Here is a 25,069-nt window from a genome sequence, read left to right as displayed (position 1 = left end):
GCGAGCATCTGTCTTCCAGCCACTGTTCTCAGTGGTCTGGCTCCCAAGACCAAAACAGTGAGCAAAACAAAGTCCCCGCCCTGGTAGAGCTTCCTCCTAGGGGGAGGCAGACGGCAAACAGGGATAATTTCGGACAGTGAGAAAATGTTACGGAGAGAAATGCAGAAGGGTCAAGGGTCAGAGAGTGGTAGCGTGAACAGGAAGAGGCGACCTCGCAGCAGACTCGAGCGTCATCAGGACACAGCAGCGCACGTGGGTCCGGACGCAGCCCGGGCAGAGCCCCGGCCAGGGCGCGGCGCACGAGTGAGGGGAGAGAGGCGTGGTGTGTCCAGGCTGCCCTGAGGAATTAGGGTTTGGGTCAGGTGTCGTGGGAAAGACACCCACCAATCAGAGGATCGCAGGTTCACTTTCTGATGGTTCACCGTTGGCTGCTCTGCGGGGAGCTGATGGGCAGCGGAGGCCGGGGATCTGGGGAGCAAGGAGGAGGCGAGACTGGGGCCCGCAAGCGGCACCTTGGAGTCGAAGGTTTGAGCAGTTGAGCTCTGCTGGGTGAAGGAGCCCAGGCTGCTCCTTTAAGCAGACGCACCCACTCCACAATAGGCATTCTTTTCAGTGGATAAAGGCCTGACCCTGACCCCTGGCTTGTTCCACACCCTTTCCTGTTTTTGACTCTGCTCCCCACCGGCTTCATTATTCATTCTCCCCTTTCTTCCTCACCTCGTCTTTCAGATCTGATGCACATTGTTGTCTGCCTGGCCAAGACTTCCTCTAGACTTAAGGTTTTCAGACCTTTTCGTTGCAGCCTGATTGCAGTCTTCAGACAATGTCCGTGGAGGCCCAGTACGTAAGACAGGTGAAGTGCAGTGCCCTGCCCGCTTACAGCTCTTCTCTGATCCCCGCGGAGCAACCCCGAGACGCCTCCCAGGTCGCAGTGTGGAAAAGGCCTGCCTTGAACCGGGAGGCTGCTTTACAAAGTGGCGCGCTGAGGGCGCTCAAAACTAGGAGGCAGGCGTGTCTTCCCCAGCGTTAGCTTTACTTGCTGGCTGTTAATTTAATTTACTAAATTTGCACGGTAAAGATGGATGAGCAGTGAGTTACTGATAAGCCGTGAGTTCTGTCTTTCCTTCTCAGCACATTCGTATATTGACCCTCATTAAGAATGGTAAATGGTTTTTTTATAACAAAAGAACATAGATGTATTATAGTTTGGAATATAACATTGATGGGAACTCTTTAAGAGAAAAAACACCAGTCTAAGAAACTTAAAGTTTGCCTGGGCCCCTTAGGGCTGGGCCTTCAGTCTTCTGAGGATTATGTGGTCCCTCTGCTTTGTACGAGGAATGAATGCTTTGATAGACAAGGTTAGAACTGCCTTTGTAAGATAGTGGATTTTTGTTCTGTATTTTTGTTTTTATGTTTAATGGAGCTAGTATAACTTTTTTTTGCTCAGCATGGAGTAGGAACTGGCCAGGATAGAGTCGGGACCTTCAGGTTTTTCTGATTAAAGGTAAAACTGAGAGTATTTTCCTCTTCTAGTCAAGTTTCATTTTGACAAATGTCATTAAACTAAGCACTGCTGCATTATAAAAAGGATTATAAGAAGCAAGGGATGGCCTATTAAGGCCAATACTCAAAAACAAGGTCGTCCTAGGCCACAAAATAAGTTTGGCACTTTGGATTTTTTTGAAAAACAGGATATCGCTTACATTAAAATCTGTAGTGTTTCTTCTGAGCTGAGGGTGGATCTTTAAGCATTAAGATGAAAAATTTCTTTCTTTGGATTGTTTGCTATTAAGAAATTTTTTTAGGGCTAGGGACTTTGCATAATACTGCCAAGTTATCAGACTAATGAGGGTAAGGATTTGGTCATGTTCAGGAATGCATCCTGAGCTAGGAGTCAAACAGTACCTGCTACATAACACTTCATAACTATTTTTTCCAGTGAATGAAGGAACCATCTTTGATATAACTTGGAAGTAACATTGTCTGGTTATAGATACAAGATAGCATCAGGGTTGAACTGGGGGAGACTTCGTGGACATTCTGCCGCAGTGTTATCAACATACATTGATAACAGTGTATATTCATAACAATGAATGAATATCAATATTCATTCATCTTTAAGTGAATAAAACCAGGAGCACAGCTGTAAGCTTACTTTTGAGTCAGCCAGTTGTCAAGTCTGTTTAATGACATGCCAATTCTATCTGTAAAATGGGGATAGCAACACAGCATCTGTTTATTTAGTGCAAGTAGCTGCACTAAGATGAGATGAGATACACAGAGTGGGAGAAAATACATAAAAATTATATATCTGATAATGTACTTGTATCCAGAATTTATACAGAACTTTTACAACTCAGTAGTAAAAAGGACAAATGACCCAATTAAAAAATGGGCAAAGGATCTGAATAGACATTTCTCCAAAGAAGACTTACAAATGGCTAGTAAGCACATGACACGATGCTCAACAGCGTTCGTCATAGGGGTGTGCAAATCACAACCACAGAAGGCAGCACCCATAGCCACTGCTTGGCTCTAATCAGAGATAGGTAACGACAAGTGTTAGGCAGGATCTGGAGAAGTTGCAACCTTTATACATTGCTGCTGGGAATGTATAAGGGGACAGCCACTTTGGAAAACAGCTTGGCAGTTCTTTAAAAGGTTAAAAACATCAAGTTACCATGGGTTACCCAGCAATTCCATTCTTAGGTATATACCCCAAAGAAATTAAAACATACATTCACACAAACACTTGTACGTGAATGTTTATCGCAGCATTATTCCTAATAGTTAAGAAGTAGAGACAACCCAGATGTCCATCAAGTGATGAATAGATAAACAAAATGTAGTATATCCACACAATGGAATATTATTCAGCAAGAAAAAAGGAACGAAGTGCTGACATATGCTGCAACATGGATGAATCTCAAAACGTTATAATATATTGTATGATTCCATTTATATGAAATGTCCAGAATGGACCATTCCATAGGGACAGAAGTAGATGAGTAGGCTGGGGGAATTGGAGGCGGGGGCATGGGGAGTGACTCCTGATGGGCAGGGAGCTTCTTCTCAGGATGATGCAAACAGTCTAAAATGGCTTGCGGTGATGGTTGCACAACTCTGTGAATATACTAAAATCAATGACTAGTGTACTTTAAAAGGGTGAATTGTATAGTAGGTGAGTTATATCTCAGTAAAACTGTTAAAAAAAGAATATATGAGGTAATATGTAGGGATATACTTTGAGCTATTTGAGAAGATCCTAGTAATATTATTGTTTGACTGTAAGGTTTTTAAATAGTAGCAGGATGACTTAGATATTTTTCCTTGCTTGCAGGCCTGTGATTTTATGCCATGACTCAACTTAATAAGGCTGTAACTCAGCAGTATAAAATACTGAAAATGTTGAAACATAAAATGAAAACTGCTTGGCTTACTATTTTTATTTAATAGGATTTTCTGAATCAGTTAATTAGCAATAAGTAGAATGTGACATTAAGGAGTTAGATTTTAGATTTTCATAAAATTTTAGAGCTGGAAGAAACTTTAGAAGTCATCTATTTGAGGCTCCCTCATATTGTTTTGTAAGTGAGAAAACGGAGTCCTGCAGAGGTTAAATATGATATCGTAGGTCACAGAGTTGAGTAAACTCTAGAACTGAGTCAGTGTTCTTTGGGTTGATTACTATTGGGTTTAGTGCTACTGATAGTATTAGCACTGACAGTATCAATAGCAGCTGTTTAAATGCTTCCTGTGTACTTGGCATTCTGTTAGGTACTTTATGTGTGTTATCTTGGCTAATCTGCACAGCAGTCTATGGATGATTTGTTTTACCTGTGTATGAGTTTCCTGTTGCTGCTGTTACAAATTAACAAAAACTTCATGCCTTGAAATAGCACAAATTTATTATCTTACAGTTCTGGAGGTCAGAAGCCCAAAATGGGTCTTACTGAGAGCTGGTAGGGCTGCATTCCTTTCTGAAAGCTTCAGTAGAGATGCGTTTTCTTGTCTGTTCCGTCTTCTATAGGCTGCCCACACTTCCTTTGCTCATGGCCTCCTTCCAATGTCAGCAGTGGCAGATTGAGTCTTTTGGATGCTATTTCTCTGGTTCTGACTCTTCTTCATCCCTCTTCTCCCGTTAAGGACCCATCTCAGTAATCCAGGATACTCTCATTTTAAGGTCAGTTGATTGGCACTTGCAATCTTAATTCCCCCTTGTCATGTAACCTACCATATTCACAGATTTCAGGGATCAGGACATGGATATCCTTGGGGGAGGTGTCATTATTTTGCCTCCTACAATCTGTTAATTAGAGAGACTGAGGTCCAGAGACGTTAGCTAAGTTGTCCAGGGTCGCAACGTTAGTAAATGAAAGAGCTCATAGTTTAACCCAGGTCTGTTATTTAGCATATCTTTCACAGTGATGCGATCTTTTCCACAAATGCCATTTGATTCTTGTCTGGAAGAGTAAGTAGGATGGTGGGCAGTATTCAGGTGGTAAATAGCTATTTCTTCTTAAAGTAAAATCACATTTACTTTAATAATATCAAGAAATAGGCTATATTACTATGAAGCAATTAAAAGCATGGTAGAGAATTATATTTATTGATGTGGGAAAGTGTTTATGACTCCTTGAGACTTTCAGTTCATTACCCCCCGCCCCATTTCTCTCTATTCAGGAGTTCCCTGTGGTCATCAGTTCCTTCCTTATCCAGGCTTCTGCCCCAGTTCCAGTTACTCTCCTGCAGATTCCCCCCGTCCCTGTGCACCCCTTTGCTCTCCTGCCTGGCGAACACTCAGGACTGGGTGAGCCCAGCTACCTGCGTGTTGGTTTCACGTCAATGGTGCGTACACTCCGCAGCCTCAGAATTGCCAGTAGCCCCCCAGGTGCCTTTTATCTCACTCCCCACAGCATCCCGCCTCCGGGCTTTCAGACCTCTCGCCCCTCCCGTGTTACCTGGCGTCTCAGCAGTCCTCCACGCAGTTGACCACAGTTGCCCATTGCTTCCTTTCGGGAACCCTCTGCTCTTGGCCTTTGTCACACCACCCTTTCCTGGCTCTCCTTTTCCCATTCTGGCTGGTCCTTTTCAGTCTTCTGTGTTGGTTCCTCCACTTCTGCCTGACTTCTCAGTGAGGAGCTCCTCAAGGTTTAGTCCTCTTTTTCTCCCCTCGCCCTTTCGATTTTAAATATGACCTATTTGAGTAAGTCTCCCGTGTTTAGGTCTCTCGCCCACGCTCTCTCAGCCTCGGCACTAGTGACATTTGGGGCTGGATGACAGTTTGTTGCAGGGCTGTCTTGTGCCTTGCAGGATGTTCAGCAGCATCTCTGGCCTCTACCCACTAGATGCCAGTAGAACCCCCTCTGTCCCCGGTGTGACAACCGGAAGTGTCAGCACTCATTGCCGAGTATCTCCTGGGGGGCAAAATCACCCCCAGTGGAGACCCACTTACCAAGCCTGAAGCTCCCTTCTGAGGGTCTAAGGATAACGCCTTTTGGCAGCTCCATCTGACTGTCTCCTAACAAATTTAACAGAACCAAAGTGGACTCTTGTTCTTTCTCCCGATTTACTGCCCTCCAGCTTTCCTCATTTCAGATCATGCGTGACCTTGCAGGGCACTGGAGGTACTTCGGCTTTTATTCTGAGTGAACTAGGGAGCTGTCAGAGAGTTTGGGGCTAAGAAATGATAGGCTCTCATTTAGGTCAGGTCTTTGTTGAGAACAGACTGTAAGTTGGAGGGTTGAAGCAGGAAGACTAGTTAAGAATACTGCGGTGATCCAGGGGAAAAGGTGGGAGGAGCTTGCACCAAGGTGGCGGTAGAGGAGATGGTAAGGAATGGTATCTTTGGTTTACGCCTTAAATACAGGTATCCCTGAGAAGAGGAATGCATGGTGTCATCATGAGATGAACATCTTAGTGTGATTTGTTTATCAAGTATTTTCTAAGATCTAAGGAAGCAGGATTTGGTGGATCAGAGAAGAGAGTAGCCAAAGCCAGGACCTTGTGGGGATGTTACTTGAACGAATGCAGGCCAGGTTGGGTGGTGAAATGAGAGACCCCACGGTGTGGGGGGGTAAGCAGGACATCCAGTGCAGCCAGGCCCACCTCGCAGTCTTCTCCTGGGCTGGCCCCCCCACTCTAAAACAAGTACCTATGCCAGGGCGGGTAGAACCAATGGAAGTCAGGAGACGTGTCTGCACCAGACCTTGCGAGCAGGCCGTTTGGGCTGTAAGGCTCTCAGCTGAAGTGGGGTGGCAGTTGGCATTTGGGGTGGGAAGGTTGTTGTCCTACAGGGTGGCCCTGCATGTTGTGGAACACTGAGGATCCCTGGTCCCTCACTGATGGCAGCGTGTGTGTGCTCCCGCATCGTGACATCTAGACCGCGCCCCAGCCCTCTGAGTTCCGCATTCCCATGGGGGTCAGTCACGTTCAGCTGCAAACCACCACAAACTAAGCCCTTTTTATTTATTTAAATTTGGTAATTAATTTTCATGAATTTTTCCCTTTTTTAAAAAATTGGAGTATAGTTGATTTACAGTGTTGTGTTAGCTTCAGGTGTATAGCACAGTGATTCAGTTATATATCTATATATCTATATATACATATGTATACATATATATATATATCCTTTTTTTTAAAGATTTTTTTTTTGATATGGACCCTTTTTAAAGTCTTTATTGAGTTTGTTACAGTATTGCTTCTCTTCTGGTTTTTTGGCCGTGGGGCATGTGGGATCTTAGCTCCCTGACCAGGGATCGAACCTGCACCCCCTGCATTGGAAGGTGAGGTCTTAACCACTGGGCCGCCAGGGAAGTCCCTATATAGCTATTCTTTTTTTTTTTTCTTTTTTTTTTTTTTTTTTTTTTTTTTAATTTTTATTTTTATTTATTTATTTATGGCTGTGTTGGGTCTTCGTTTCTGTGCGAGTGCTTCCTCCAATTGTGGCAAGCGGGGGCCACTCTTCATCGCGGTGCACGGGCCTCTCACTATCGCGGCCTCTCTTGTTGCGGAGCACAGGCTCCAGACGCGCAGGCTCAGTAATTGTGGCTCACGGGCCCAGCCGCTCCACGGCATGTGGGATCTTCCCAGACCAGGGCTCGAACCCGTGTCCCCTGCATTGGCAGGCAGATTCTCAACCACTGCGCCACCAGGGAAGCCCTATATAGCTATTCTTTTTCAGATTCTTTTCCTTTATAGGTTATTACAAAATATTGAGTAGAGTTCCCTGTGCTATACAGTAGGACCTTGTTGGTTGGTTATCTGTTTTATACAGAGTAGTGTATGTATGTTAATCCCAAACTCCTGATTTACCCCTTCTCCCCCCTGCCCCCGGTAACCGTACGTTTGTTTTCTATGTCTGAGGGTCTGTTTCTGTTTTGTAAATAAGTTCATTTGTATCTTTTTTTTTTAGATTCCACATATAAGCAATATATGATATTTGTCTTTGTCTGACTTACTTCACTCAGTATGACAATCTCTAGGTCCATCCATGTTGCTGCAAATGGCATTATTTCTTCTTTTTTATGGCAGAGTAGTATTCCATTGTATATATGTACCACATCTTCTTTATCCATTCATCTGTCGATGGACATTTAGGTTGCTTCCATGTCTTGGCTATTGTCAATAGTTCTACAGTGAACATTGGGGTGCATGCATCTTTTTGAATTATAGTTTTCTCCAGATATTTGCCCAGGAGTGGGATTGCAGGATCGTTTGGTAGCTCTATTTTTAGTTTTTTAAGGAACCTCCGTACTGTTCTCCATCATGGAGAACCAGTTTACATTCCCACCAGCAGCGTAGAAGGCTCCTTAAGCCCTTTTTTCAATTTGAAAATTGTCTTCCATAACATGAAGTCAAAGGGCTATGGCATGGCAGACCCTTAAAGAATTCCTAGATATTTGATTTCTAGTTTTAGGGGCTTAGAAAGTATAGCAGTGACTATTGCCACCAGTACTTTAAATTTAGCATCCCTTAAATGTTTTCTGTCCCCAATATGTACCTTAAAATATTCATTCTTAACTCTTCTATAGAGGGTGTGGGTGTCTCAGGGCCATCTCTAAAGATAGTGCACAGGACACCTGTTCCAGCTGCTGCCTTCCCAGCCTTGTAGTGTGAGGGAATTTGAATAAAATAAGCGAGGAGTTGGGATGAAAGCAAATTCCCTGGCTGTATCTTAGCAAAGGGGTGGGAGTAGGATTGGAAGAGGAAGGTTAATGGCTATGTGTGAATGTTTATGCACATCATGTCTTTATCAGGTCTAGCTGGTATCCAGAGCGAGGTATTTTTACAATCACATTTTAGACAAAGTAGTAGAAAATAGAGTATACTACTCATCAGATTTGTGAAAGTTTGATAACTCAGAATTTGGAGCAATGAAAAACTCACCAAAGAAAAGATCATCAGTTTGAATACATAAAATTGAAGACCTGTTCACAATGGAAAAATAATATAACGGACTGGGGGAAATGCTCATATCAAGTGTGACTGAGGGTTAATATCTGTAATACCGGAGGAGTTCTCTCAAACTTAATGAGGAAAAAACTGTCAAGATTTAGGACATAGGTGGACAGAGAATTTTAGCAGGTAGTGAGGAGTACAATTAGTAATAAAAATGGGTAATCAAAGAAGTGCATTTTAAATCAGCCTTGGGTTACCCCTTCTATTCTCTCAGGAGTACTGGAAATTAAGATAATTCCCAGTTCCAGCGAGGTTTTAAGGGATTGGGGCCATTTTCTGTTTTCTGTTTCTTGCGCGGTAGCTACCCCCAGCCACTGCCTTCGTCTCAACATGACATACGACTCTTCTGCCTGGTCCATGTTGCGCCCTTCGCCTCTTCCTCCTGGGCTCTGTCTTCCCTCTCGAGCAGCAGCCGGCTCGGGGCGGGGCATCCCACCCAGCCCAGCGCTGCTGCGGCGCTGCGGCGCTCCGAGTTGACTCAGCACCATACTGTGTGTGGTCTTGGGTGTATCAGTCAACCCCTGCCACCTGTCTGGGGGGTTCCTGAAGTTAGGGGTGGGCGATTGTGCCTCAGAGCCTGGTGCACAGAAGCTGTTCAACCACATGGTCTCGCTCAAAATTCATAGCTGTGCAACTGAATGTCTCTTCTGAAATTCTGGCTGAGAGCCAATGGTTAGAGGAATGAGATGGACTGAGAGGCCACTGCAGTGTCCCCAACAAGAGCTGGTGGCTCACATCAAGGCAGTGATGACAGCAATGGATGGAAGGAGCGTATGTGGGACAGTTTCCTGTGTAGACTTAGCGACAGAGCTGATGTGTAGGGGTGGGGAGAACGAGGAGTTGTAGGTCGATGCTTCTTAACTTTTAGTGTGCACATGCATCGCCTGGGGATTTTGTGTCAAGGTAGCTCCTGATGCAGCGGGTCTGGGGTAGGGCCAGCGACTCTGGGTTTCCAGGAGACGAACAGCACTGCCGGTCCATGGCCCAGTCTTTAAGTAGCGAGGGTGAGAGAACTTGAGTTTCAGGCTCCCGTGCCTAGATGTTGATGTCTGTATCAGAAATGGGGAACACAGGAGAAAAGAAAGGGTGGGGCGGGCCTGGGAGATGGAGTGAAGTCCTTGTGGGACATACAGGTTGAAAATTATAGACAGCTGGACACTTGGATCTTCAACTCAAGAGAAAATCAGGCCTAGAGATACAAATTTGGGAATCAGCACTTCATCAGTTATAGGAAGTAAAAGCCACGAGAATGAATGACATTACCTGCAAGAAAGAGAGAAAGGTTTTATTAGAAAATATGCTTATTCCTGCTTGCGAGAATTTTAATGTTCCATTTAAGTTACTTTATAAACCAGCAGTGTGGAGGAAATTGGATAGGTGAGCCTCCTGCATATGAACAAGCTGTAGGTATAAGTTCAGAAGTGGAGAAGTCTCCTTTGGAAAACCCCTTGAGTCCTTGGTAATGACCATAGATCAGGTTAAGTATTCCATAGATCCAGTTTAAAAAGCATTGGAGTACCTTCTCTCTTTTTTTTTTTTTTTTTAATATTTATTTATTTATTTTTGGCTGTGTTGGGTCTTCGTTTCTGTGCCTGGGCTTTCTCTAGTTGCGGTGAGCGGGGGCCACTCTTCATCGCGGTGCGCGGGCCTCTCACTGTCGCGGCCTCTCTTGTTGCGGAGCACAGGCTCCAGAGGCGCAGGCTCAGTAGTTGTGGCTCACGGGCCCAGCTGCTCCGCGGCATGTGGGATCTTCCCAGACCAGGGCTCGAACCCGTGTCCCCTGCATTGGCAGGCAGACTCTCAACCACTGCGCCACCAGGGAAGCCCCTGGAGTACCTTCTCTTATGAAAATTCATTCATACAAACAAATATGTATTAAACATCTTCAAATGCCAGCCACTTTTCTGATCTCTGGGCTTAAGATAACAAATAAAATGTATCCCCGACACGGCAGAGATTATGGGGGAGGTTGGCAAAGTGGGTACCATGCAGTGTGATGCAGACTGTGGTGGGGAAGTGTGGCCGGGCCACGCGACTCAGTATGGGGACAAGGGACAGCTTTCCTGTGGAAGCAGCATTTAAACCGAGACCGCAAGTCCGAGCGGAGGTGACCGCGAAGAGGACGGGAAGGGCATGACAGCGACGACTTGGAGGGGAGAAGGCCTTGCAGGTGGAAGGAGGGTGGTATGGCTGGACCACAGAGTGTGGGGAGGGAGAGTGTGAGGGATGAGGCTGGAGAAGGGAACAGAGTCCATGATGAGGCCCTTTCCCCCGGGGCCTGGTGGAGGGTGGAGGGAGAAAAGGATGTATCTTCCAAAGGAAAAAGGATTATTCTGCCTGGGGGTAGTTCAAACAATAGTCCTATGCATATGGTTTCATAAGGCTTTTATGGACTGGCCTAGTAATGGAATGACTCATAGTAACATTGTTTCTGTAGGAAAATGTTTTGGGCTTCAAAAACTTACAATTTAACTTCCAAAAAAATTTTTTTTCACCATTTGGGGACTGCTTGGAAATAGGCATACAACGCTAGTGCTTTTTGTTATTTGTGCTCCAATCATGCTTTCTCTGGTGTTTATCTGTGTGGCTACAGTGTTGATTTTCCACCCTCTGATAGGAATCAAAGGAATCATTCCACAGATGGAGGAACAGATTTAGAAAATATGTGGAAATAAAAATAGAAATCTTTTTACAAGTTGTTTTGTTTTCAGAGTGTTTGTTCTTTAAAGTTAAGGATTACTCCATAAACTATATTGTGGTGTAGTGTTGTGTACTATGAAAGTATGGAAAATGAAACTGACATGAAAATTGTAAGCAGAAAGTAAGAGGGATTGGTGTGGTTTCACCATTGAAGTCAAATGGAATGCTGAAGGTAAACAGTACACGGATAAAATACCTACCTTTCAAAAATACTTTAATAACCATGAGGTTAGCTTACTTAGCACCATCATAATTATCATCATCATTATCTTCATTACTAGCTATTGTTATCATTAGAAATACTAGGGTTTTTTTTTTTTAAGTGGAAAAGAACTGTTAAGGCCAGTCCCTTTATAAAATAGAACTACATGAGCTTCATTTTGTTTAATAAGTGGAACTTCAGGCTGAAACTCCTTCAAATTCCTAGGTCTCCAGTAGGCCAAGTTAATTTCATCCACACCCATCTCCTGAAAATCTTTCTTTCTGTATTAGTTAGAATGCTTTCAGCTGACAAATAACTGAAGACTCAACTGTGAACAACTTAAATAGTAAGTAAATTTAATTATCTCATATAACTAGAACTCTGGAAGAAAGATGGTTTTATAGTTGGTTCATGTACCAGCTAACTGCTGTCATTAGGCTCTTGGGATCTTTCTGTCTTTCTGTTCTGCTATCATGATGAGTTAGCTTTTGTCCTCAAGCTTGTCCCTTCCTGGTCTCAAGATGGCAGGCAGCTTTAGCTCCAAGATTGACATCCTCATATCAAAGCACCCAAGACTGTAGGAAGAGGTGTCTCTTGTCTTGGTTCGGGCTGCTATAACAAAATGCTATATACTGGGTGGCTTCAGCAACGGACGTTTTATTTCTCACAGTTCTGGAGTCTGGGAAGACCAAGATCAAGGTGCCTGAAGATTTGATTCTTCATGAATTTGCAGACAACTGTCTTTTTCCTGTTTCCTCGCACGGCGGAGAGAGAGAGCTCTAGTCTCCTATTTTATAAGGACACTAATCCCATTTTGGGGCTCCATGCTCCTAACCTAATCTAACCCTAATAGCCTCCAAAGACCTCACCTCCAGATACCATCACATTGGGGATTAGGGCTTTGACATAGGGTTTTGGGGGGGCACAAATATTCAAGCCATAGCATGTTTCTTATGTCTTTTTTCAGAGAGAAAAAGAAACCTCCAAGAAGACTTCACTAGCCAAATTTACATGATATATCCCATTTCTAAACCAGTCAGTGGCAAGGGATATAGAAGTCCAGTGACTGGCTTTGGCTACTCAAGATTCATGGCCCTCCAGCCCTCCTCCCAGAGAAGAACAAAATTAGGATTCTGGTATCCAGGACGGAGAGTGGACTGGTGAGGCCAGCCACTCGTGTCCACCATCCCTTCCAAGGCCAGCTCCTCTGCCTGGGCTCTGAATCCTTTTTTGCACTTGGAGGACTTTATTCTGTTCATCATTTTTGCTCATCTTTATTTTTAGTCTGTCTCCTCTTTCTCTTCAGGCTTATTGAAAGAAGGGTCTGTGCGTGCTGTCTGCATTTCTTTTCCTCCAGTTTATTCCGTAAATCTCCTGTAACCTGGATTCTGCTGCTCCTAATCGTAAACCTCCGCTTCTGTCATCATCCGTGCCCACCCAATTGCCTGGGCCTTTGCCACTATTACCGCTAGTGTTTTGCAAGAGCAGTGCTTCTCCAGGTTTAGCACGTACATCAGAATCATTTGGAGGGTGATTAAAATACAGACCCCTGGGTTCCATCCCCAGAGCTTCTAAATCAGTAAGTCTGAGCTAGGGCTTGTAGAGCTGAGCTTACTTAATAACCTCTCTGGGGACATTTGATATTATTAATTTTACTACCACCTTTCTGAGTTTCAGAACTCAAAATTACTCTCAAACCTGCACTTGTTCCTCTTGTATTTTTTTTTTTTTTTTAGTTGATGAATGGCAGTGTCCTTTTTCTCACGTAAGAAACCTGGAGCTCACCGTGATTCTTTATTCTTTGTTACCCCCATGTACAGTCGGTTTATGTTCCATGCTCTAAATATCCCTCCAGTGCATCATTTCATCTCCATCCTTACTGTCTCTGCTTTAGTTTGAGCCGTGTCTTTTCACCCATATTGCTGTAATGCTCTTTAAAAGTGCTTGTCCTGTCTCCAATCTCAGACTTTCTCTTATTTATACTTCATACTGTTGCAGAGTGATTTTTTTTTTTTAAATGCAGGTCTAATCACATTATTCCTGAGCTCAAAATTCTTTGGCCTCCTACACCTTCCAGATAAAATCCAGACTCCCTCGCATGCAAGCAGAGTGCCTCAGACCTGGGTCTCTGCCTGTCTGGTTAGTGCTAGCTTCTCTCACTTCTCCACTTGTCCTGGGCGCTAGTACCCGAACTTGCCATGATTCTGAGTTCTCCTGCGCTTTTGAGCCTTTGCATGTTTTCTCTTTGCCTGAAACACTTCTCTGCTTATCTCCCAGGACTTAGCTCAGGGATGCCTCTACTATCACCCTGCTCCCCTGGTCCCTTTTCTGTCCCTGGGAGTTAGATGCTCCTTTTCTGTACAGCCATGGAGGTATGTAAATTGTACTCATTTAGCTCTTCAACACACTGCTCAATTCTGGAGGTTTATTTGGTGCTTATCCTCCTCTGGACTATAATTTCTTTCAGGACAAAGACTGTACTTTTCATGTGTTTCTTAATATAGTTCCTAACATAATTAGTCATTGTTTGTTGAGTGATTGAATGTTAAGGACCATTTTTAGTGATAGAAACTAGTCATAAAACCCAATCTGGAGAACTGAGGACCCACTCTGGGGAACAAATTGGAGGGTGACAAAAACACTGTAGGCTTTAGATCTAGTTGGATTTGTTCAAGATTCTGGAGGAAGTGGTGTTTCTTGGAGTCTGTGACAGGGCAGGGATGGGAGTTGGTGATGTATTGTAGAAATCACTTCAGTGGTGTTCAGACTAGGTGGCCATTTTCATTTCCTTGATAATTTGGATGAAATTTGGAGATATGACTGCGGTTAAGAGCTCCTTGTCATATTAAGAACTCTGTCCAGTAAGACAAGAACATCCGATTCCAACGTTATACCATATATAACGGATACCATATATACCTATGTCTATATCTATATTTATACCTATATATAGATATAGACATATTTGTTTATTTGGTTGTTCTTTGAGAAGTTTATGCAAACTTAAAAACAAATTACGGTTGTCGCAAAGCTGCCATCTTTGCGATATGTAAATTTTATTTTAAAATTTTAAAGGTTAGCTTATTCATCCATTGTTCTTGAAAAATACATATCTGCCAAAAATTTTATAGTAGTTGTATGTTCTAAGCCTGCATTGTCCATGTGATAACCACCAGCCACGTGTGGTTATTTAAATTTGAATTTAAATAACCACTAGCCACGTGTGGTTATTTAAATTTGAATTTAAATTCGTTAGAATTAAAATCAATTAAAAATTCAGTTCCTCAGTCGTGCTGGCCACATTTCAAGTGCTCAGTAACTGTATGGGACAGTGCAAGTATAGGATATTTCATTATTATATTGACAATAATTTAGTCAGATGATTAGCATATAACCTCAAATTCCTGTTTTTAAAAAAATCCAAAAATGTCCCTTAAAAAGTGTTTTTATTATAAAATAAAACAAAGGTATGAAAATCACCCAAATCAGATATATGATTTAATGAGTTATTACAATGCCAGTAGCACCCAGGTCAAGAATTAGAACTTCATGAGTCACCCTTGAAATTCTTCCTTGTGTCCTGTGTCAGTCCCAGCCCTCTCTTCTCTCATAAGTAGGCATCATCCCAAATCTTCATAGTAATCACTCGCATTTTTCTTTTTATAATTTATAGATCCAGTTTGTTTCCTTCAACACTATAGTTTGGTTTTAACCAAAGTAAAAACATTTTTATTCAGATACAGTTTCCATGCTGTAAAATGAATCCATTTAAAGTATACAATTCAGTGGTTTTAGTGTCTTCTCAGAATTGTACAACCATCACCACAGTCTACGTTTTAGAACATTTTTGTCACACCAGAGAAAAACGTGTACCCCTTAGCAGTCATTCCTCACCCCCATCCTCCCAGTCACCCCAGCCCTGGCAACCATTAATCTGTTCTCTGTCTCTGTAGCTTGCTTATTCTGATTTTTCATGTAAATCAAGTCACACAACATGTGGTCTTTTGTGTCTGACCTCTTTCACTTAGTGTAACACTTTTGAGGTTCATCCATGGCATAGCATATATTAGTATTTTATTCCTTTTTGTTGCTGAAGACTATCCCATTGTATGGATATGCCACATTTCGTTTATCCATTGATCAGCTGCTGGACGTTTGGGTTGTTTGCACTTATTGGCTGTTATGAATAATGCTGCTATGAGCATTTACATACAAGTTTTTGTGTGGATGTATGCTTTCATTTCCCTTGAATATATACTTAGTAGTGGGAATTGCCAGGTCAAGTGGCACTCTATGGTAAATTAACCTTTTGAGGAACTGCCGAACTGTTAGAAAAACAGAGGCTACACCATTTTGCATAACCAACGGCAATGTAGAGGGTTCCAGTTTCTCCGCATCTTCATCAATATTTGTTATTATCTCTTTTTCATTATATCCATCTTAAAGGGTATAAAGTAGTATCTCATTGAGTATCTAATTGACTGTAAATGTATTATGGTTTTCTTTTTTTTAAATTTTAATTATTTTTTAAAAATTATTTATTTATTTATTTATGGCTGTGTTGGGTCTTCGTTGCTGTGCGCGGGCTTTCTCTAGTTGCCGCGAGTCGGGGCTACTCTTCGTTGTGGTGCACGGGCTTCTCATTGCGGTGGCTTCTCTTGTTGCGGAGCACGGGCTCTAGGCGCATGGGCTTCAGTAGTTGTGGCTTGCAGGCCCCAGAGCGCAGGTTCAATAGTTGTGGCACATGGGCTCAGTAGTTGTGGTGCACGGGCTTAGTTGCTGCACGGCATGTGGGATCTTCCCAGACCAGGGCTCGAACCCGTGTCCCCTGCATTGGCAGGTGGATTCTTAACCACTGCGCCACCAGGGAAGTCCCTGTATTATGGTTTTCATCTGCATTTCCCCAGTGGCAAATGACGTTGAGCATCTTCTTAATGTGTTTATTAGCCATTTGTAAATGTTCTTTGGAGAAACATCTATTCAAATCCTTTGCTCATTTAAAAATTTTAAATTATAGTTATAAAATAATGATAATTTTGATTATATAATTGTTTACCTTTTTATTAAAGACTTACAAAAGTTCTTTGTAACTGATACCAGTCCCTTTTCAGGTATATGATTTACAATTATTTACTCCCATTCTGTGTTTTTTTCCCCACTTTCTTTATAGTATCAGTTGCAGTACAAAATATTTTAATTTAGATGGATCCCAATTTATCTATTTTATCTTTTGTCACTTGTACTTTTGGTACCATATTTAACAAACCATTGCCTAATCCAAGACCATAAAGATTTACTGCTCTGTTTTCTTCTAAGAGTTTTATAGTTTTAGCACTTACATTGAAGTCTCTGATCCATTTTTAGTTAATTTTTATGTAAGAAAAGGTCCAACTTTATTTTTTTTGCATTTGGACATTCAGTTGTCCCTGCACCATTTGTTGAAAAGACTGTACTTTGTCAATTAAATTGTTTTGGATGGCACTCTGTCAAAACTGATTATAAATGTAAGAGTTTATTTCTGAACTCTTAATTCACTTCCATTGTTTTACATGTTTGTCTTTATGTCAGTACCATAATGTGTTGATCACTGCAACTGTATAGTTAAGTTTTGAAATTGGGATATGTGACTCTTCCAACTCTGTTCTCCCTTTTAAAGATTATTTGGCTATTCTGGGTTCCTTGCATATCCGAATGAGTTTTAGGATGTTTTGTTTTTTTTTTTTCATTTTAATACTTATGTCTTTCTTTAATGTATTTTAGAAAATATTAATTTAAAAATTATCTAGCATAGCTATCAAATCTATGATTGTAGATATTAAGGCTTCGAGTCTAAGTCTTTAAAAAGGAGTAGATTTAAAGTTGATGTAAAGAAAAACAGTAAGTAAAAAATAGCATAGGTAATACACAAAAGCAAAAATCTTAGGATGTTTTTTAATTTCTGCAGAAAAGGCAGCTTGGATCATAATAGTAATTGTGCTGAATATGTAGACCAATAAGGGGATTATTGATATCCTAACAATATTCAGTCTTAACAGCCCATGAATGTAGCATGTTTTGTCTTTAATTTTTTCCAGCGTTTTGTAGTTTCCAGTGAGTGAGTCCTGTACTATTTTTGTTAAATATTGAATATATTCCTGAGTATTTTATTCTTTTTGATGTGATTGTAAATGCAGCTCTTTTCTTAATTTCATTCTTTTATGTTTGGGTTGGTCATTGCTGTTGTATAGAAATAGATTGAATTTGTATGTTAATCTTATATCCTGCAACCTTGTTGAACCTGGTTATTTGTGTTTAATAGTTTTTTTTTTTTTAGTTGGTTCCTTAGGATTTGCTACAAATTCGTATCATCTGTGAATAGAGATAGTTATACTTATTCCTTTCTGGATGCTGATTTTGTTTGCTTGTTTTTTTTTCTTACCTAATTACAATGGTTAGTTACACCTGCAGTGAAATGTTGAGTAGAAATGGTAAGAAGTAGAACATTGTTTTCTTGTTCCTAATTTTAGGAGTAATCCATTCAGTCTTTCACTATTAAGTATAATATTAGCTGTGATTTTTTTTTTGTGGATACCCTTTGTCTGGTTTAGGAAGTTCCTTTCTATTCCTGGTTTGTTGAATGAGTTTTATGACAGAACAGTGTTGGATTTTGGAAAATGTCTTTTCTCAATTGATATGATCATGTGGCTTTTATTTTTTATTTTATTAATTTGGTTTGCTAATATTTTGTGGAAGATTTTTGCATCAATAGCTATAAAGAATATTGGTCTGTAGATATCTCATGATGTCTTTGCCTAGCTTTGGTATCAGAGTATTACTGGCCCCTAGCCCCATAGAAATATTATCTCCTTTTTTTTTTTTTTTTCTTTCTTTTTTTGGGAAGAGTTTGTCAAAGATTGGTATTAATTCTCATTTAAATGTTTGGTAGAATTTACCAGTGAAGTCCTTTGAGTCTGCACTTATATCTGTTGGAAGTGTTTTTAATCACCAATTCAATCTCTTGCTATAAGCCTTTTTAGAGATTCCGTTTTTTCTTCAGTTTTAGTAGTTTGTGTTTTTCTAGGAATTTGTTCTTTTCCTCCAAGTTATCCACTTTGTTGTTGTACAGTTGTTCATAGTATTCCTTTATAATACTTTTTATTTCTGTATAATCAATAGTAATGTCCTTTTATTCATTTGTAATTTTTGTGTTCCCTCATTTTTTCCTTGGTCACTATAACTAAAGGGTTGTCAATTTGGGGTATCTTTTCAAAGAAACTATTTTTGTTTTCATTGATTGTCTTTCGTGTTTTTCTATTCTTTATTTCATTTGTTTGCATTTTAATCTTTATTGTTTCTTTCTTGCTGCTTGCTTAGGTTTAGATTGCTCTTTTTTCTTGGTTCTTAAGATGGAAGTTTAGGTTATTGATTTGAGATCTTTCTTCTTTTATAATATAGGCATTTACAGCTATAAATTTTCCTCTAAGCACTGCTTTCTTTAGCTACATCCCATAGGTTTTGGTATGTTGTATTTTAGTTTTCATTCATCTCAAGGTATTTTATGATTTCCTTTATGATTTCTTCTTTGTTTCATTGGCTACTTACCAGTGTATTGTTTTATTTCCATGTATTTGTGAATTTCCAAAATTTCCTTCTGTTACTGATTTCTGATTGCATTCAGTTGTGGAATGGATTTTAGTCACATGATTTTAATCACTTTAAATTCTTGAGGGTTGTTTGTGGCCTAGAATATGGTCTCTTTTAGAGAATGTTTCATGTGCACTTGAGAAGACGGCCTTGTGTTGTTGGGCGGAGTGTTGTATAGATGTCTGGCAGGTCTAGTTGGCTTACACTTTTATTCCAATCTTCTATTTCCCTGTTGTTTTTCTTCCTGGTTGTTCCATCTAGTATTGAAAGGGGATAAGAAGTCTCCTATTATCATTTTTGAATTGTTTATTTATTCTTTCAATTCTTCTTCCTCTGTTGTTGCAGCCTTACCGCCTATTTTGGCTGGTTTTCTTATAGTTGCTGTTTCATAGTGTGTCACTTTCTATCCTTTTACTTTCAACCTATTTGTATCGTTGAACCTACTGTACTGTCTCCTGTAGACAGTATATAGTATATAGTTGGGTTTTTAAAAATACAATCTGATAATCTCTGCCTTTTGATTGCATTGTTTAGTCTATTCACATTTAATATTATTGATATGGTTGGATTTACACCTGCCATTTTGCTTTTTGTTTTCCATAGGTCTTATGCCTTCTTTTGTTCTTTTTTTTTTTACTGCCCTCTTTTGAAATAAGTGAATCTCTTCCAGTGTGGTATCTTAACTCCTTTAATAATTTTTAAATTATACATTTTGAATTAGTTTCTTAGTGTTTGCTCTAGGGCTTACAATATAGCTCTTAGCTTAAGAGAATCTACTTCTGATTTTTACCTACTTTCAGCAAAATTAAGAAACTCCTCTCCTGTATAGCTCTATTTCTCTCTCCATTTTTTTGCTACTACTGTTATCCATATTACATCTATATATTGTAGAAACCCAACAATATATTATTATAGTTTTTCCCTTATGTAAGTCTTTTAAAGAAGCTGAGAGAAGAAAGGAGAGCAGGTGCATATTTATGGAGTTAGTTATATTAACTTTTCTACTTTTCATCCACCTCATATATTCTGTGGGTCTGAGTTACCATCTGGTGTTATTTCCCTACTCCAGCACAAGGCAGGTTTGCTCTCATCTGCTTCCTCTGTGTTACTGTCATCAAATATATAAAATTTTACATGTTGTTATTAGCCCAACAATACACTTGTATGCATACTGTTTCATTGAATTGCTCTTTAAATCAGTTAAGAGAAGGGGGAGAAATACGCAATTGTAGTCTCTTTTGTAATTATGTACATAATTATTGGCAGTCTGTTTCTTGTGTGCATTCAAACTACTGTTTGGTGTCATTTGCTTTCAACCTGAAGAACTCTTTTCAGTATTTCTTATAAAGCAGATCTCCTAGCAACAAATTCTCTCAGTTTTTGTTTTTCTGGGAATGTCTTGGTTCCACCTTCGTGGTTGAAAGATAGTTTTGCTGGATGTGAGATTATTAATTCACAGTTTTTTATCTTCAGCATTTTGAATATTCAGTCCTACTACCTCCTAGTTTCCTCTGCTTCTGATGAGAAGTCAGCTGTCAGTCTTATTGGGGTTTCTTGTATGTGATGAGTCATTTTTCTCTTGCTGATTTCAAGATTTTTTTCTTTGTTTCTCAACATTTTGATTATATTTTGTCTGGGTGTGGATCTCTTTATATTTATCTGGTTTGGAGTTTGTTGAACTTCTTAGATGTGTAGATTACTCATGTTTTTCATCAAATTTGGGAAGATTTCAGCCATTATCTAAATCTTTGTTCTATGCCTTTCTCTTTTTCTGTGGTGCTCTGTTCATGCTTCCTCATTCTTTTTTTCTCCCCATTCTTCAAATTGTGTATAATCTCTATCAATTTATCTTCAAGCACTCTGATTCTTTCTTCTTCCAGTTCATGTCTACCGTTGGGCTCCTATAGCGAATTTTCCATTTCAGTTATTGTACTTTTTCAGTTATTGTACAATTCCAAAATTTCTATTTGCTGCTTTTTTTCTGTAATTTCCTTATCTTTATTTATATTCTCTATTTGCTGAAACATTGTCATCATACTTCTCTCTAATTCCTTATACATGGTTTCCTTTAGTTCTGTGAACTTATTTGTAATAGCTGATTTGAAGTCTGTATCTGTTAAGTCTAACATGTGGGCCCCTTTAGAATCAGTTTGTATTGCCTGCCTTTTTTTCCTGAAAATGGGTTTGCTGCTTCTTTGCACATTTTGCAATATTTGTTGAAAACCGGGCACTTTAAATAACATGTAGCAACTCTGTGTAGTGATCACCTTGGGAATGGGGGTTAATACTGTTTGCTTGGTTTTTTATATATATTTTTAGTGACTTGGACGAACTGACTGTGTGAAAGCTATTTCCCCCAGTGGAGAACATTGGATGTCTCTACTCAAATTTATTTTCTTGTTTTTTCTTTTATCTTCACTACCCAAGGGTTACCCCTTGGTCAGATAAGCCACTCATTGGTTAAAGGCTGTGCTTATACCCTCCTAGCCAGTTAGAATTTTACTCTTTACCATTAGACGTGCATGTGGTTTGAAGAGTGCTATCATCGTTGAAAGAGTTTAGGTATTACCCAGTCATACAGTTCATAAAGGAAAGGCAGGATAAATTCTTGAGCTTTTTCTTTGATTTAATGGTTTTTAAGATGATTAATTGGTTCTCTATCATCTCTTGAAGATGACCAATTATTAAAAAAATTATGAACTCTTAGAATTAAACATTTGATGGGTTTTAATCCATTTCAGTTATTATCATTAATGAAGCTCAAATTATTCCATCTTTGGCCAGTGGGAGCCTTTTGAGATTGGCTCCTGAGTCCTAGAATTAGCCATTTCTCTAAGAAGCTCTGGTCTCTAAGGGATGCTCAGTGATGCTGGATTGGCCTTTGTTTGTAGGCCTTTTCTGTAATCAGAGCTAAGAAATATATGCACATATTTAAGATAAAATAAAATACCTCACAAGGTCATATTGATGCTTCCAATTAAAACTCTAGACTAAAGTGTATTTGAATCTTCCTTCTATAGTTCCTTTTCTCTGTGCCAAGAATCCTGGTTTTTCAAAGACATAAGTGATTATAGAATTAGAAAATCCCATAATTATTCATTTATTTTTATCCCATATTACACATGCAATAGTCTCAGAATGACAACAGTAATACTACTGAAAACATTAAAAAGCATACTTTTGCTTATACTCTCACTTTACAGCATTTAGGACTGGCAGTGTCTTCTGAGACATTGTTTGTTTAGCAAAATGAAATGTTTGCTTAGCAGCATTTTAGAGCACCTTCTCTTTCTCAGACTCCCTGCTAGAAAGGAGGAAGAGATACAACCTTGTTCTCTAAAAGCTGGGTTGTTGGGTTATGTGGTGTCATTCTGGTATAGGAAGGCATGGCCCCAAAATCTGGGTTTTTATTCTTCTTTAAAGGTACTGTTAATGATGTAATTGCATACTTCCTAAAATAAAACTGTTTCATTTTCTGCTCTTATCAGGGAGCAGCTTCCATTGGGTGGAGATGCTTGATACTTCCTAATCTCTCTTACCTAGTGTATTAGTCAGGTTGTGCAGAGAAATACAACTAGCAGGAGGTATATCTATGTATGCTATCACAGCTTTTGTGGATGCACTATAGATAGATGGATGGATAGATAGGTGGATGGATAGATAGATAGGTAGATAGATAGAAGAATAGGATATACTAGCTAGATAGATAGATAGGGAGAGAGAGTTAGTTTTTATGTTAAGGAACTGGCTCACATGATTGTGGGAGCTGGCAAGTGTGAAATTTGTAGAGTAGGCCAGCAGGCAGAAATTGTAGGTAAACGTTGATGATGTAGTCTTGAGTCCAAAACTTGCAGGGCAGCACAGCAGACTGGAAACTCAGGCAGGTTTCTGTGTTGCAGTCTTGAGGGAGAATTGCTTCTTTCTTGGGAAAGTTCAGTCTTTGCTCTTAAGGCCTTCAACTGATTGGTTGAGGCCCACCACATTATGGAGAGTAATCTGCTTTAAAGTCAACTGATTGTAAATGTTAATCACATCCACAGACCGTCACAGAGACACATAGACTAGTGTTAGACCAAACAGCTGGGCAGCATAGTCTAGCCAAGTTGACACATAAAATTAACCACCAAGGTTAGGTTAACCATTTAATTTATTGCCCAAACTGAGATTCTTTTGAGAATAAGAATTACTGAAAAATAATAAAATTGTATAATTTTATTTGTTGACTAACAGATTTATTTTTATTGTATTTTAAAAATAAGTTTATTTCTGAAACATGTTAACATATTTCCATGTTAATATTTTTTAAAAACCCAAAATATCACAACAAACATCACAACAAAATTATTTCATACTGATTTTTTTCAACTTTAAAAAACCATAAATAGAATTCTCAGTAGAAGCCCATATACATTATTTAGTTTCTTAGTCATAATTTGTCTGTAGTACTGGGTCTCTGTATGTTTCTGAAAGGAATGTAGTTTTGAAACACAGTTGTATTGTTTTTAATTGTTTCATAAAATTATAGTCTTCAAAGTTTCATTTTATGATTAGTAAACTTGAAACTTGATTCTTTTCAGTAGTTACTAATTGCTGTAAATCATAATCTTTATATTTGAGAATATAATATCTGTGTAGATACTAAGGTACCTGGTAAGTTCAAAGCAAATTCTACTAAATTGAGGTCATTCTAAATTTTGATTTTTTTAGTAGTTTAACAGGAAAATATTCCAGCCCATATATTTTCATAGGTACTGTCTTTTTACTCTATTTAGAGTACCTTTATTCAGTGACATTTTTACAAGAGAAAGCTTGTCAGAGAAGTTGTATTTATTTAGAAGTCTTCTGAACATTTTACCAAATTTATTTTTTTTTAATTTTTAAAATTTTTATTCATTTATTTTTGGCCGCACTGCACGGCATGCGGGATCTTAGTTGCCTGACCAGGGATCGAACCTGCGCCCCCTGCAGTGGAAGCACGGAGTCTTAACCACTGGGCCGCCAGGGAAGTCCCCCATTTTACTAAATTTAGATGCTGCTAGATTGTAAGCATTTGGAAGTCCATTTCATCCTGATACAAAGTATAAACGTATCTAAGTAAAAATACTGGTTCTCTGTATAAATTAAATCTAAATTAAAGATTTCCAGCTGACTGAACAAAATGAAGCCAAGATTTAGAGTGCTCAGCTGAAAAAATTTCAGTGCTATTGATGATTTTACTAAGTGAGTCTTAAAAGCCTCAAAGATTTCTAAGATATGTAGCAACAAGAGAAAACAGGTACTGCCATGTTGGAGTATTTTTTTTATTCGACATTATCTTTGTCACGAGTGACAGTTTCTTTGTGTGTATGTGTGTTTAAATATTTGTCAGTTGTGATTGCTAGACTGTCACATCTTTGGTGGATGTAATTGTGGGATGTGTTTGCTTCTACTTTGGTCATATTTTGCCATTCACGTGGTACAGTTGTGAATTATATGTGAATCACAACCATGTCCAAGTTTATTTTTGTTCAGTACTTTTTAAAATTAGTAAGACCATTGTTTTTTACTCTATGATTCTGTGCTTGACCAAAGTTTGTATTTGTGTTATCTCTGTAAAATCAAATATAGTCTATCCTCATTATTTATAGATTCCATTTTGCGAATTCTCCCTACTCACAAAAATTTATTTGTAACCCCCAAATCAGTATTCTTGGTCCTTTTGTAGTCATTTAGGGCCATTTGCCGAGGAACAGAAAATTTGGATTGCTCAACACACTTGTTCCCAGCTGAGGTAAAGCAAGGCTTTCTTCTTTCAGCTTTCAAAGTCTGAACAAGTATCCTTTTTGTGGTGCCACTTTTTTTTTTCTTTGTATTTTTGTGCTTCTTGTTGGTGATTTCACTGTTTACAGTGACTCCCAGGCATAGTGTATTGTATATTGTTCCTGAGTGCAGGAAGGTCGTGGCGTGTTGTATTTTACAGGGAAAATACGTGTCTTAAGTAAGCTTTATTTAGGCATGAGTTGGTGCGATGGACTGGGAGTTCAATGTTAACGAATCCGTAATATATATTAAATATAGTGTCTTTATACAGAAGGACACGTA

General features: G+C 39.5%; 1 protein-coding gene across 13 annotated transcripts in view; it reads left to right on the top strand.

The window, feature by feature from the left end:
* The window catches only part of ZNF438 (zinc finger protein 438), a 169,559-nt gene that overhangs the window by 13,981 nt on the left and 130,509 nt on the right, over positions 1 to 25,069 (top strand). The window contains exon 1 of one of the 13 annotated variants that reach the window (XM_036842551.1): positions 10,897 to 10,906. The exons of the other annotated variants lie outside the window; for them this stretch is intronic. The gene's annotated coding sequence lies outside the window, so the exon portion shown is untranslated. Of the gene's footprint in view, positions 1 to 10,896; positions 10,907 to 25,069 lie in introns of those variants that run through there. 13 annotated transcript variants of the gene reach the window in all.

This window comes from Balaenoptera musculus, chromosome 2 (assembly GCF_009873245.2).
Source record: "Balaenoptera musculus isolate JJ_BM4_2016_0621 chromosome 2, mBalMus1.pri.v3, whole genome shotgun sequence".
Lineage (NCBI taxonomy): Eukaryota > Metazoa > Chordata > Mammalia > Artiodactyla > Balaenopteridae > Balaenoptera > Balaenoptera musculus.
Note: the sequence above shows the minus strand (reverse complement) of the source record. Positions and strands in the feature narration are given on the sequence as shown.